This window comes from Oncorhynchus keta, chromosome 5 (genome assembly GCF_023373465.1).
Source record: "Oncorhynchus keta strain PuntledgeMale-10-30-2019 chromosome 5, Oket_V2, whole genome shotgun sequence".
NCBI lineage: Eukaryota > Metazoa > Chordata > Actinopteri > Salmoniformes > Salmonidae > Oncorhynchus > Oncorhynchus keta.
The window spans coordinates 12,989,380-13,002,294 of NC_068425.1; the positions used below are offsets into that span (position 1 = coordinate 12,989,380).

Genomic DNA, 12,915 nt, shown 5'->3' on the forward strand with positions numbered 1-12,915 from the left:
CTTCATCGATACCACAAAAAAATGTGAAAAATATGTATTTTTTCTCCAATCTGGGAACCCTCATAAAATTCGACATACAGTGCATTCAAAATGTATTCAGACCCCTTGACTTTTTACACATTTTGTTACGTTACAGCCTTATTCTAAAATTAAATAAATTGTTATTTTTCTGAATAAATATACACACTATAATTTATTATTTACATTTTATTTCACCTATATTTAACCAGGTAGGCTAGTTGAGAACAAGTTCTCATTTGCAACTGTGACCTGGCCAAGATAAAGCAAAGCAATTTGACAAATACAACAACACAGAGTTACACATGGAATAAACACACATAAAATCAATATATACAGCATGTGCAAATGAGGTAGGATAAGAGAGGTAAGGTAATAAATAGGCTATGGTGGCAAATTAATTACAAATAGCAATTAAACACTGGAATGGTAGGATGTGCAGGAGGTGAATGTGCAAGTTGAGATACTGGGGTGCAAAGGAGCAAGATAAATAAATAAATACAGTATGGAGATGAGGTAGACTGGATGGGCTATTTACAGATGAGCTATGTACAGGTGCAGTGATCTGTGAGCTGCTCCAACAGCTGGTGCTTAGTGAGGGAGGTAAGAGTCTCCAGCTTCAGAGATTTTTGCAGTTCGTTCCAGTCATTGGCAGTAGAGAACTGGAAGGAGAGGCAGCCAAAGGAAGATTTGGCTTTGGGGGTGACCAGTGAGATATACCTGCTGGAGCGCGTACTACGGGTGGGTGCTGCTATGGTGACCAGTGAGCTGAGATAAGGCGGGGCTTTACCTAGCAGAGACTTGTAGATGACCTGGAGCCAGTGAGTTTGGAGACGAGTATGAAGCGAGGGCCAGCCAACGAGAGCATACAGGTCACAGGAGTGGGTAGTATATGGGGCTTTGGTGACAAAACGGATGGCACTGTGATAGAATGCATTCAATCTGTTGAGTAGAGTGTTGGAGGCTATTTTGTAAATTACATCGACGAAGTCGAGGATCGGTAGGATGGTCAGTTTTACTAGGGTATGTTTGGCAGCATGAGTGAAGGATGCTTTCTTGCAAAATAGGAAGCTGATTCTAGATTTAATTTTGGATTGGAGATGTTTAATGTGAGTCTGGAAGGAGAGTTTACAGTCTAACCAGACACCTAGGTATTTGTAGTTGTCCACATATTCTAAGTCAGAACCGTCCATAGTAGTGATGCTAGACGTGAGGGCAGTGATCGGTTGAAAAGCATGCATTTAGTTTTACTCGCATTGAAGAGCAGTTGGAGGCCACAGAAGGAGAGTTCACCAGCAGCGAGAGCGACATCATTGATGTATACAGAGAAGAGAATCGGCCCGAGAATTGAACCCTGTGGCACCCCCATAGAGACTGCCAGAGGTCCGGACATCAGGCCCTCCGATTTGACATACTGAACTCTATCGGAGAAGTAGTTGGTGACCCAAGCCAGGCAATCATTTGAGTAACCAAGGCTGTTGAGTCTGCCAATAAGAATGTTGTGATTGACAGAGTCAAAAGCCTTTGCCAGGTCGATGAATACGGCTGCACAGTAATGTCTCTTATCGATGGCGGTTATGATATCGTTTAGGACCTTGAGCATGGCTGAGGTTCACCCATGACCAGCTCTGAAACCAGATTGCATAGCGGAGAAGGTACGGTGAGATTCGAAATGGTCGGTAATCTGTTTGTTAACTTGGCTTTCAAAGACCCTAGAAAGGCAGGGTAGAATAGATTTAGGTCTGTAGCAGTTTGGGTCAAGAGTGTCTCCCCCTTGGAAGAGGGGGATGACCGCGGCAGCTTTCCAATCTATTGGAATCTCAGATGATACGAAAGAGAGGTTGAACAGGCTAGTAATAGGGGTTGCAATGATTTCGGCAGGTAATTTTAGAAAGAGAGAGTCCAGATTGTCTAGCCCAGCTGATTTGTAGGGGTCCAGATTTTGCAGCTCTTTCAGAACATCAGCTATCTGGATTTGGGTGAAGGAGAAGTGGGGGAGGTTTGGGCGAGTTGCTGTGGGGAGCGCAGGGCTGTTGACCGGGGTAGGAGTAGCCAGGTGGAAAGAATGGCCAGCCGTAGAAAGAAGCTTATTCAAATTCTCAATATTTGTCGATTTATCAGTAGTGACAGTGTTTCCTAGCCTCAGTGCAGTGGGCAGCTGGGAGGAGGTGCTCTTATTCTCCATGGACTTTACAGTGTCCCAGAACCTTTTTGAGTTTGTACTACAGGATGCAAATTTCTGTTTGATAAAGCTAGCCTTAGCTTTCCTAACTGCCTGTGTATATTGGTTCCTAACTTCCCTGAAAAGTTGCATATCACGGGGGCTATTCGATGCTAATGCAGAACGCCACAGGATGTTTTTGCTGGTCAAGGGCAGACAGGTCTGGAGTGAACCAAGGGCTATATCTATTTGAATGGAGCATGCTTATTTAAGATGGTGAGGAAGGCATTTTTAAAGAATAACCAGGCATCCTCTACTGACGGGATGAGGTCAATGTCATGCCAGGATACCCCGGCCAGGTCGATTAGAAAGGCCTATTCGCTGAAGTGTTTTAGGGAGCGTTTGACAGCATTTGACAGTGATGAGAGGTGGTCGTTTGACCGCAGACCCATTACGGATGCAGGCAATGAGGCAGTGATCGCTGATATCTTGATTGAAAACAGTAGAGGTGTATTTGGAGGGCGAGTTAGTTAGGATGATATCTATGAGGGTGCCCGTGTTTACGGATTTGGGGTTGTACCTGGTAGGTTCATTGATAATTTGTGTGAGATTGAGGGCATCAAGCTTAGATTGTAGGACTGCTGAGTTGTTAAGCATGTCACAGTTTAGGTCACCTAGCAGCACAAGCTCAGAAGATAGATGGGAGGCAATGGAAAGGTGAATTTTTAGAAGTAGAAGCTCAAATTTATTTTTAAAAACCCTGAAATATCACATTTACATAAATATTCAGACCCTTTACTCAGTACTTTGTTGAAGCACCTTTTGCAGAGATTACAGCAATCGAGTGTTCTTGGGTATGACGCTACAAGCTTGGCACACCTGTATTTGGGTAGTTTATCACATTCTTCTCTGCAGATCCTCTCAAGCTATGGCAGGTTGGATGGGGAGTGTTGCTTCACAGCTATTTTCAGGTCTCTCCAGAGATTTTTTTATCGGGTTCAAGTCCGGGCTGGGCCACTCAAGGACATTCAGAGACTTGTCCCGAAGCCACTCCTGCATTGTCTTGGCTGTGTGCTTAGGGTCGTTGTCCTGTTGGAAGGTAAACCTTCACCCCAGTCTGAGGTCTTGAGCGCTCTGGAGCAGGTTTTCATCATCTCTCTGTACTTTGTTTCCTTCATCTTTGCCTCGATCAAAGTCTCTCAGTCCCTGCTGCTTAAAAACATTCCCACTGCATGATGCCACCACTACCATGCTTCACCGTAGGGATGGTGCCAGGTTTCTTCCAGATGTGACGCTTGACATTTAGGCCAAAGAGTTCAATCTTAGTTTCATCAGACCAGAGAATCTTGTTTCTCATGGTCTGACAGTCTTTAGGTGCCTTTTGGCAAAGTACAAGCATGCTGTCATCTGCCTTTTACTGAGGATTGGCTTCTGTCTGTCAACTCTACCATAAATGCCTGATTGGTGGAGTTGGTTGTCATTCTGGAAGGTTCTCCCATCTCCACAGAGGAACTCTAGAACTCTGTCAGAGTGACCATCAGGTTCTTGTTCACCTCCCTGACCAAGGCCTTTCTCCCCCGATTGCTCAGTTTGGCTGGGCGGCCAGCTCTAGGAAGGGTCTTGGTGGTGATGGAGGCCACTGTGTTCTTGGGGACCTTCAATTCTGTAGAAATGTTTTGGTACCCTTCCCCAGATCTGTGCCGCGACACAATCCTGTCTTGGAGCTCTATGGACAATTCCTTCGACCTCATGGCTTGGTTTTTGCTCTGACATTCACTGTCAACTTTTGGATCTTATATAGACAGGTGTGTGCCTTTATGTCCAATCAATTTAATTTACCAAAGGTGGACTGTTGTAGAAACATCTCAAGGGTAATCCATGGAAACAGGATGAACCTGAGCTCAAAATCGAGTCTCATAGCAAAGGGACTGAATACTTATGTGAAGAAGGTATTTGTTTTATTTTTTAATACATTTGCAAACATTTCTAAAAACCTGTTTTCGCTTTGTCATTATGGGTATTCTGTGCAGATTGCTGAGTATTTTTTTCAATTTTAGAGTAAGGCTGTAACATAATGAAATGTGGAAAAAGTCAAGGGGACTGAATACATTCAGAAGGCATTGTATATATATATAAATAAAAGTGGTAAACAAAAAAAGGGAGTGTAGAACACCATTGCCCATCATGCATTGCTCCAATAACTTTCAAAACATTGTTTTCTGAAGTTTGCCTCCCCAAAATGTATTTTCCTATGAATGAAGTCTCATAAAAATGTGTCTTTTCACATGAATTAAGACACACAAAAATGCACGAAATCTGCTTAAATACTATTTCTACATATTTGCACGAATTGAGTGTGAGATTGTGTTGGATAGGGAAAATATTGTTTTTATGCAAATGTTTGAACATTTGCATGAAAATCTTTCGCAATTGGATTGAAACCTAGCTATAAACACCATAAAGACTCTGGCAAGTGCTCTAATCTAGAGTCACTTTGATGATGCCTGCACATCAAGGTTCAAAAGCAGCCCCAAACATCTAAAGAATAAGCTACAAACCGGCCAAAACAAGCTTGTAAGAATTGTGCTTGAACTACCCTCTCATACTCATCTGGAGGTCAATCATTTTAAGCAGCTAGGCTGGCTATCTGTGGAAAAAAAATTGTAGTATTAATTCAACTTGGTCTGGTCCAAGTTCACAGATTTAGCTCCCAGGTACCTATCCAACTATTTGTTATTTGTTAGAGCTGTCCACCAGAAAAATACCAGAGCCAGAGAGTAATATTAACTGTTTTAAATATAAGTCTACCTGGTAAGAACAATTAAGCAATAAGGCACGAGGGGGTGTGGTATATGGCCAATTTACCACGACTAAGAGCTATGCTTTGTTAATTGGTTGTATGGTGCATTGGCACAGAAACCTGTTAATGGAAAATGTGTTGCATATATTTTACATAACTATAAATATGGCATCAAAATGTAGAAAATCTGATTTCCCCCTAGCTTATCATGGTCTGCAGCCGGCTCTGGTCGTATTGTAGGCCAAGTGAAACAAGCAGGGCAAGCTTGTCCGTGGTGGTTGGCGAACCCTCAACCTTCTGGCCTGTAGCCCTGCATGTCAACGACTATGTTACAAAAACATGCCAGAGTGGCAAAGCGGATGTTTATCCACGTTTATAAACGCAGGGTCGCTAGACTTCCTGTTATTTGTGGACATAAGCATAATTTTTTATCAATTCTATGAGGGTGGCTTATTTTTATGACCCCCACCGAGTGAATTTAGAACTGACCCTTCAAATTCATTTTCTTTTGTTTGAGAATACCATGTCCTTTGAGGGCTTGTCTTGTCTCATGTAGATATCCATGCGTATTGTGACCGGTAGATTAGAGATAGATTCCCCGGGATCCTCTTAGGGACACACATTACAGGGCAGCGTATCACCTGGAGGGAGTCATGCTAAGGTTGAATCCATGCCAGTCACTGGACTTACCTCTGCTATCTGGGTTAATGTCTCCGATAAGTAAAAGCATCTCTGGGATCCTCCAGTAGCATCAGTCCAGTCCTCATGGATCCTTCTTCTGGTCCTCTGGGGAAACACACAGATAATCGAAGGGTAAATCAAACTGCTCCTTTTTGCTCTACACACAGGAAAACATATGGCAGAGTGCAAAGTGTGAATGAATCTCTTAATAACGTTTGAGTGGTTTAAAAACATTTCTGTCCAAACAAAGTTAGAAATCCACGTAGAAATCCATATTTTAGTATCGAGCCAGCTCACACTGCTGTTTCGGTTCAGAACGGGGTCATTGGTTTTAGTAGTGCTCATAAAGGAGTAGTTCCCAACTCCGGTGCTGGAGTACATCCAACAGTATACATTTCTGTTGTGGCCCAGGACAAGCACACTTGATTCTACTTATCAACTAATCATCAACCCCTTAACGGGTTGAATGAGGTGTGTTTGTCTGGGGCTTCAACAGAAATGTATACTGTTGGATGTACTCCAGCACCGGAGTTGGGAGCCACTGTCATAAAGGATTGATTAGGGGAATTCATCTTCGGTGGGTGACCCTTATTACCTATAATGACCTATCATTGCCGGGGCTCTCTGCAATATAATATAATTCATGAGCACGTCCAACAGCACAACAATTTTTTCAAAGGAGTGATTTGATTCACTCTATAAACCTCAATTAACAGGAACGAGCTAATGAAATCCTGTATACCATATTCTAGCCATGCAATTTCCTGTGATCAGCAAACTGCTCGTACTAATTAAACAAAACTCAATTTGCTTTCCTCCCTCTAAATGGCTTCCCGTATAAACCGAATGACTATTTTCCATACTCACTGCCCAGGGGGAACATGGGTGTTCTCTCTGTTCATATTACGGAAAGGCAAGACAATGATGAGAAACGGATACTTTGTACCCAGTATATGTCATTTGTTCGCTAAATAGAATATGATGTATAGCCCTGCTGTTGCCTTTACTCATGTTGGTAGGATCTTGTTTATGAAGTCTCTATGCAACACTGCACTAATGAAAACTTCCTATATAGAGACACCTACATACATATTAACTCAAGCTTCAGATGAGTGCGCTATCAGTATTCATATCAGTACTCTTGTCGAAATGAAATGATTCTCTATTCCCCTCTCCTGTGATCCACTGTTTGCGTGACATGCAGTATCTTGGGAAAAACACAGACAGAAATTCAATGTAGAACAGTAGCTAATGGAAATCTGAAACACTGCTAGAATTTCAATAAATCCGAGGATGATAGATAACACCATTCAATTAGCTGGTAAGGATGCAATTTGCATTCTGTTGAAAGAGGTGATAGTTTGAGTGCCACGAGGCAGCTGCCATATAGCGCAGGCAGGCCTATGAAAACCCCCCAAAAACGGCGGAAACAAGAACCAAAAGAAGAGTTTGGGGAGTCTTGGGCGCTATTCTTTTAATTACTCATCATAATGACTCCATTTAGCTGTTCAATGGCCCATTTTATGGCATTGAACAGGCCTGGGAAGCCCTGTGTCCTTGGCAGGGTTGATCCTGCAGCTGCCCCAGCTAGCTGCCCCATCTAGCCTACACTGCAAAACTGAAAAACCCTTCCCTCGACTCAGAACCCTGGGGGAATACAAGGGTCTCTCAAATATTGACATGAAAAACAACACGTCTACATGGGTTTTCACTGTTACTAAACACAACCGTTTCTCGATACATTATTTTCCAGAGGAAAAAAATGTAAACAGAGAAAAAAATATAAACGGACGAGAAGCGCAAAACCCCCAGGGGGATTTCAAATGTAAGTAAATGGTGTTTCCTGCACATATTTGTAAAAAATCAATGAAGTAACTAAATGAAGGAAACAAAATAACAAGTAAACAGGAATCACATCACATCTCCTATTATAGCCCAATTATCCCCTCCCCCCATGTTATCTCAGAGGCTGATGCTCTTCTCTACTCATACAGTACGTGTAGTTTTGACAGGATTCTGACCTATTTGTGATGTAAGTGTTTTCTGAGGTGGGGCGGGGGGGGGGGGGTGGGGGGGGGGTGGGGGGTGGGGAGCGGGCCGCAGGGGGAGCTGGAGCCCAGGAGGAGGTGAAGGCCCCATATGGCCTTGGAGAGAGAGAGAGAGAGCATGAGTTTATGGCACATCACCGGCACACTGACCCTGAGCACTGGAAGGCTGGGCATCAACTCAGTCCGATCTGACTGACTGACTCTGCTCAGCTGCTGACAAGTGCAGAGGGGCACACAGGGGTATGTGGACCAAAATAGCCCTGCTGTGGTCAACTTCAGTTTGAAGCAATTGCTCACAAATCACTGGCATGCACTCTCCTCCAAGATAGCGTTCCATAAAATGAGCTTTGTTGCACTGGAAATGCATTCCCTTTGTATGTATTCATTATTGAGGACACCCTGGATACCTTGTTTCAATCCGTGATAATGATAGCAATATTACAGGACATCGCTACAAGCGATTAGTGAAGTCCTTAGGTATTACTGTCTCCAGTTAATGATGTTCCCCATGAGTATGGGGTTGAATTTCCTAGACCATTAATAAATTATTGCTCTGAAGATACTGCACGTAGAACATTCTGTCTGCCAAGATACACAGATTGCATTACAATCTGTTCAATGTCGAATATCACACATATTATAAAGTTAACCACAGGAAGTAACGGTAATGTCGTGGCATTGGTTATCCGTGGTAGTGGAATTAAGTTAAGGCCCGGGTTTCAAGACACACAGATTACACGCATCACACCGATTAGATGTCTTGGATGGGATGTCAACAATATGGATTCCCAATACATTGTTTTGTCTGGCTCGGTTGGTCTTGTACTGGATTCACTGTGGAAGATGTGTAGTAGAAAGATGTTGCCAGTTAGTTGTGAGATAACCATCTGTCCATTCCACTCCCTCGGTCTGTCGACAAGAAAATACAATTAATATTGTACTAAAGAAGAACACGACAAGGCTGAACACTAGAAGATGAAACCGGGGCCGTTAATGTGGAAATCCAACATTTCCCAATTACAAACTTTGTTGTTTATTCCCCTCTATGATTAATACTTCAAAGCAGTGCAGCACAAAATAGGGATGGTAATTACATTGTTAAGTTAGTATCGCATTGCAACCCTTCTCTGAGGGACCTCAATGTGCTTGGTTGGTTAAAGCTGAGACTTTATTGACTGCACAAAGAAAACAACAGAGACGGGATGAGAGATTTCAGGATGGAATGGATGGATTCATCTGAAAACAAAAAGAGCACTGGAATTCCCCAAATGTTCAATGAATAATGAAAGAACCCCTGGCCAATTAATTTAAAGATCATTTTGAACAGAAAGAAAATATGGGTTAGTATGTGTATCTTTGCTCTGAAAAGATCCTATATTTGATCTGCAGAAAATACAAATACAAAAATGAGATAAAAACTCAAATAATCTTCCAGGTATGTAAAAATGCCATAGGTTCACAAAAGATTTGTAGAAGAAGAAAGTGCATTTCTAAGTGCGTTGGCTTTTTGTACAAGAGCATAATTCCAATGGAATATTCCCAAAAGGCGGAGTTGGAGACAGATGCAGCACTACACAGCACAGTAACATACAGTGAAACCATAAGAATGATGTAAGGTTTAACTGCATTTGTAGGACCTAGTCACATCAGCATTTCGCTGCACCTGCTATAACACCTGCTAAACTGTGTACGCGACCAATAAAGTTTGATTTGATTCGAGGTGTCTTAAAAGAAAGACGGCCATAAGAGAGGGCTGAGGGCTTTGCCTCTAGTGGCTGGCCGTCTTGGAGGCCACTGTAAGAGGAGAGGTATGCAGTCGTGCATTCATGAGTATCCCTATAATTCTTCTCTTATGATGGGCTGAGATGCACACACTGGGATTATGCTTAGACAATCACCGCGGGGACGCCCTAAGACAAAGAACAGCCTCCACATGATGGAAACAGAAGCCCCGTTTACACCTGGTTTTAACATGGACTGTCCTGATCTTGTCGACATTCTGACTGTGCACACATATTTAGAGAGGCGTAGATGATTATAAGACTCATTGTGATCTGATTGTGATCAATTCTTCCTGACTACCTCCGGAGGGATCCATTGTATCTGGATATCAATCATGTGTAAACAGAGCTGCATAGTCAAACCATTTAAATCATCATTATACTGGTCTCTAAAATGGAAATATTTAGACCACAGAATTAACCATCAGTTGGATTGAAAAGTGACTATATTCTCTGGTGGTGCAATGCAACCAACCTTTCTAAATGCAGTACAGCCAAGTTAATCTAAAAACAATGGATTCAGGCTAATACATTATGTTTGGGTGGAAGAGACTGATTCCAGGAAGACCAAAAGGATCATTTTCCGAGGCAACTATTTGTTTCGTATTTGTTGAATTCTCACTTTGTTGCGCTATGCTCAAGATCCAGTAGGAAAACAGACCCTGTTTTTGTGAACTTGATTTCACATCTGAGTGAGTCAGTCTCTCCGTTAGACCTGGAGGCATGGAGGCGAGGAGCCACACTGTTGGTTCCCCCTAGGGAGACTGAGAGACTGGACTTTTCTGATGGACCTGCAAACAGTAAGCCACTCGGAAAACAAAACACACTGAAATCCTTGAAATGAACATGCCAAAAATAGATTATACAGTATCATTGTCTAGCATCAGGCAATGTAAATATTCTCTGTCTCTTCCAAACACATTTCAAACAAAATGGGTTCCCAGATACCTTTACTACAAGTTTACTGGTTCAATATTGAAGATATATGGCATTATTGTACAAGCATGTGTACTTGGAATGTTAAGATGAGTTGTTATACTGAAAGAAGTGTGAGACCAACACAACACGTGTGAGATACATGTCTTTAGTCCATGGGGAGCTGGAATCTTCAGGCGATCTCATTGAACCAACCACCAAAATGCTAGTCAGCTAAAAATGAATCAGAACAACATGCGTAATAACGCACTACCTTAGCTAAAGGAAGGACCTCAGGACACAAGAGTGGAGCACAGTTCAAAGTTTTTTATTCAGAGTTTTTTTTTTGTCAGACATTTTTGTCAGCTTGACTAACTAATTTTTCAGCTTAATACTCATGACCAGCTGTAATAGTGACTGACTAGCCTAGAAAGGGTTGCATGAATTGATAGCAGCAGCGAACGTTGGCATCATGCACACTATGTCTTAATTGGACTCTGGAGGTTAACTGGTGCATTTGTGTAATGTGTACTGTACTGTATATAGGCATATTTTGTAACCCCATACACGTTTGCTAATGTTAATGCTCTGACAAACGCTACAACTACCAAAAGAGTGAAACTCTTCGAGTACGCTGTGATACAATAACATCCCATCATTACTTGATGGCTTTCACCTTTTACGACCTGTCAGTCGAAATGCTAACGTTCATATAACATTCATGAGCCATCTAAAAATGTCATCACGTCATGAATACATCTAGATGACATTGTCATGACTGTATGGACCCCCCCCCCCCCACTGTCCTAATAGAAGCTTGTCATGTCCAAATATGATGTCTGCTCACTGTTCCATTATGGAGAGTTAATGCTTCCACCTGTCCATGTAACAAATGTCACGCTCAGTGTTATAACACCTAAAAGCTGTACACTTGACTCTTGCCCTGTAAAAGAGGACTATGCAGATCTGTGCAAGGCTGAATTTCAACATCTTTTCTTATATTGACTTTAATGGAGTATAGGGACTGGTGGTTGTGAACATGGCTGTTCGGCTCTAACATAAAAAAGGACTGAATGGTACGCTGAGGAATGCTAGGGGAACATGGCTGTTCGGCTCTAACATAAAAAAGGACTGAATGGTACGCTGAGGAATGCTAGGGGAAGCTATTAAATGACATGCACTCAGGGGGTTTCTGTGTACTTCGCCGGGGGAATTATTCATTTAGTAGCTGATCTTTACCTCTTTGGGAAGGCTCTGTGTACGAATAGTAATGTGCTCCTGAGAATGGCCTCATGCACGCAGATGTGACAAAGAGATTAATGTACTCCCTTGCCTGTTGTTGCTCTCAAGAATCATTCACCAAGAGCACCTTCATAGAGATTTCTAAAAGGCCATAATGACTTTTGTACTTCATCAAAGAAGGATCTCTTAAGTGACACAGGCAATAATGTGTTATTATACTGGATATGTAGGGTGGAAAGATTAGCATGACAGTATGACAGGCTCACTGCATGTGTTTTTTACTCTGGGGCTATTATTGCTTCGAGCAGATTTTCTCCGGGGCCTCAAAAGCTAGAGTTGCATGGAAATCCAGTGTATGATGGCAATCTAGGATTGCTTCTGAGGCACAAAAAGGAAAGTGTGGGAACCCTTAAGATACTAATGGACAGAGGTTCTTTTCAGGAATAGAAAGGATTCTTCCAACATTGTGTGCTTTCAATACAACAAAGACAAAGCTACATGAAGACACCAAGTGATTGATGGATTGGGTATTTTTCGAACATGCATGGCACACTATAAGGTAACACTTTGTTTGGATAGATCAGTAACATTTCAGCTAACTACAGTCGATGTCGGAAGTTTACATACACTTTAGCCAAATGCATTTAAACTCAGTTTTTCACAATTCATAACATTTCATCCTAGTAAAAATTCCCTGTCTTAGGTCAGTTAGGATCACCACTTTATTTTAAGAATGTGAAATGTCAGAAAAAGTTTACATACACTCAATTAGTATTTGGTAGCAATGCCTTTAAAATGTTTAACTTGGGTCAAATGTTTCGGGTAGCCTTCCACAAGCTGCCCACATTAAGTTGGGTGAATTTTGGCCCATTCCTCCTGACAGAGCTGGTGTAATTGAGTCAGGTTTGTAGGCCTCCTTGCTCGCACAAATTTTTTCAGTTCTGCAAACAAATTTCTATAGGATTGAGGTCAGGGCTTTGTGATGGCCACTCCAATACCTTGACTTTGTTGTCCTTAAGCCATTTTGCCACAACTTTGTAAGTATGCTTGGGGTCATTGTCCATTTGGAAGACCCATTTACGGCCAATCTTTAACTTCCTGACTGATGTCTTGAGATGTTGCTTCAATATATCCACATAATTTTCCCACCTCATGATGCCATCTATTTTGTGATGTGCACCAGTAGCTCTTGCAGCAAAGCAACCCCACAACATGATGCTGCCACCTCCGTGCTTCACAGTTGGGATGGTGTTCTTCAGCTTGCAAGCA

The 12,915-nt window shown here is 42.2% G+C and overlaps 1 protein-coding gene across 2 annotated transcripts in view; it reads right to left on the reverse strand.

The window, feature by feature from the left end:
* Positions 1 to 12,915, reverse strand: part of LOC118365296 (protein ELFN1-like) — an 89,525-nt gene that overhangs the window by 35,232 nt on the left and 41,378 nt on the right. For both annotated transcript variants that reach the window (XM_035747395.2, XM_035747396.2), the window contains exon 2: positions 5,670 to 5,765. The gene's annotated coding sequence lies outside the window, so the exon portion shown is untranslated. The remainder of the gene's footprint in view (positions 1 to 5,669; positions 5,766 to 12,915) is intronic.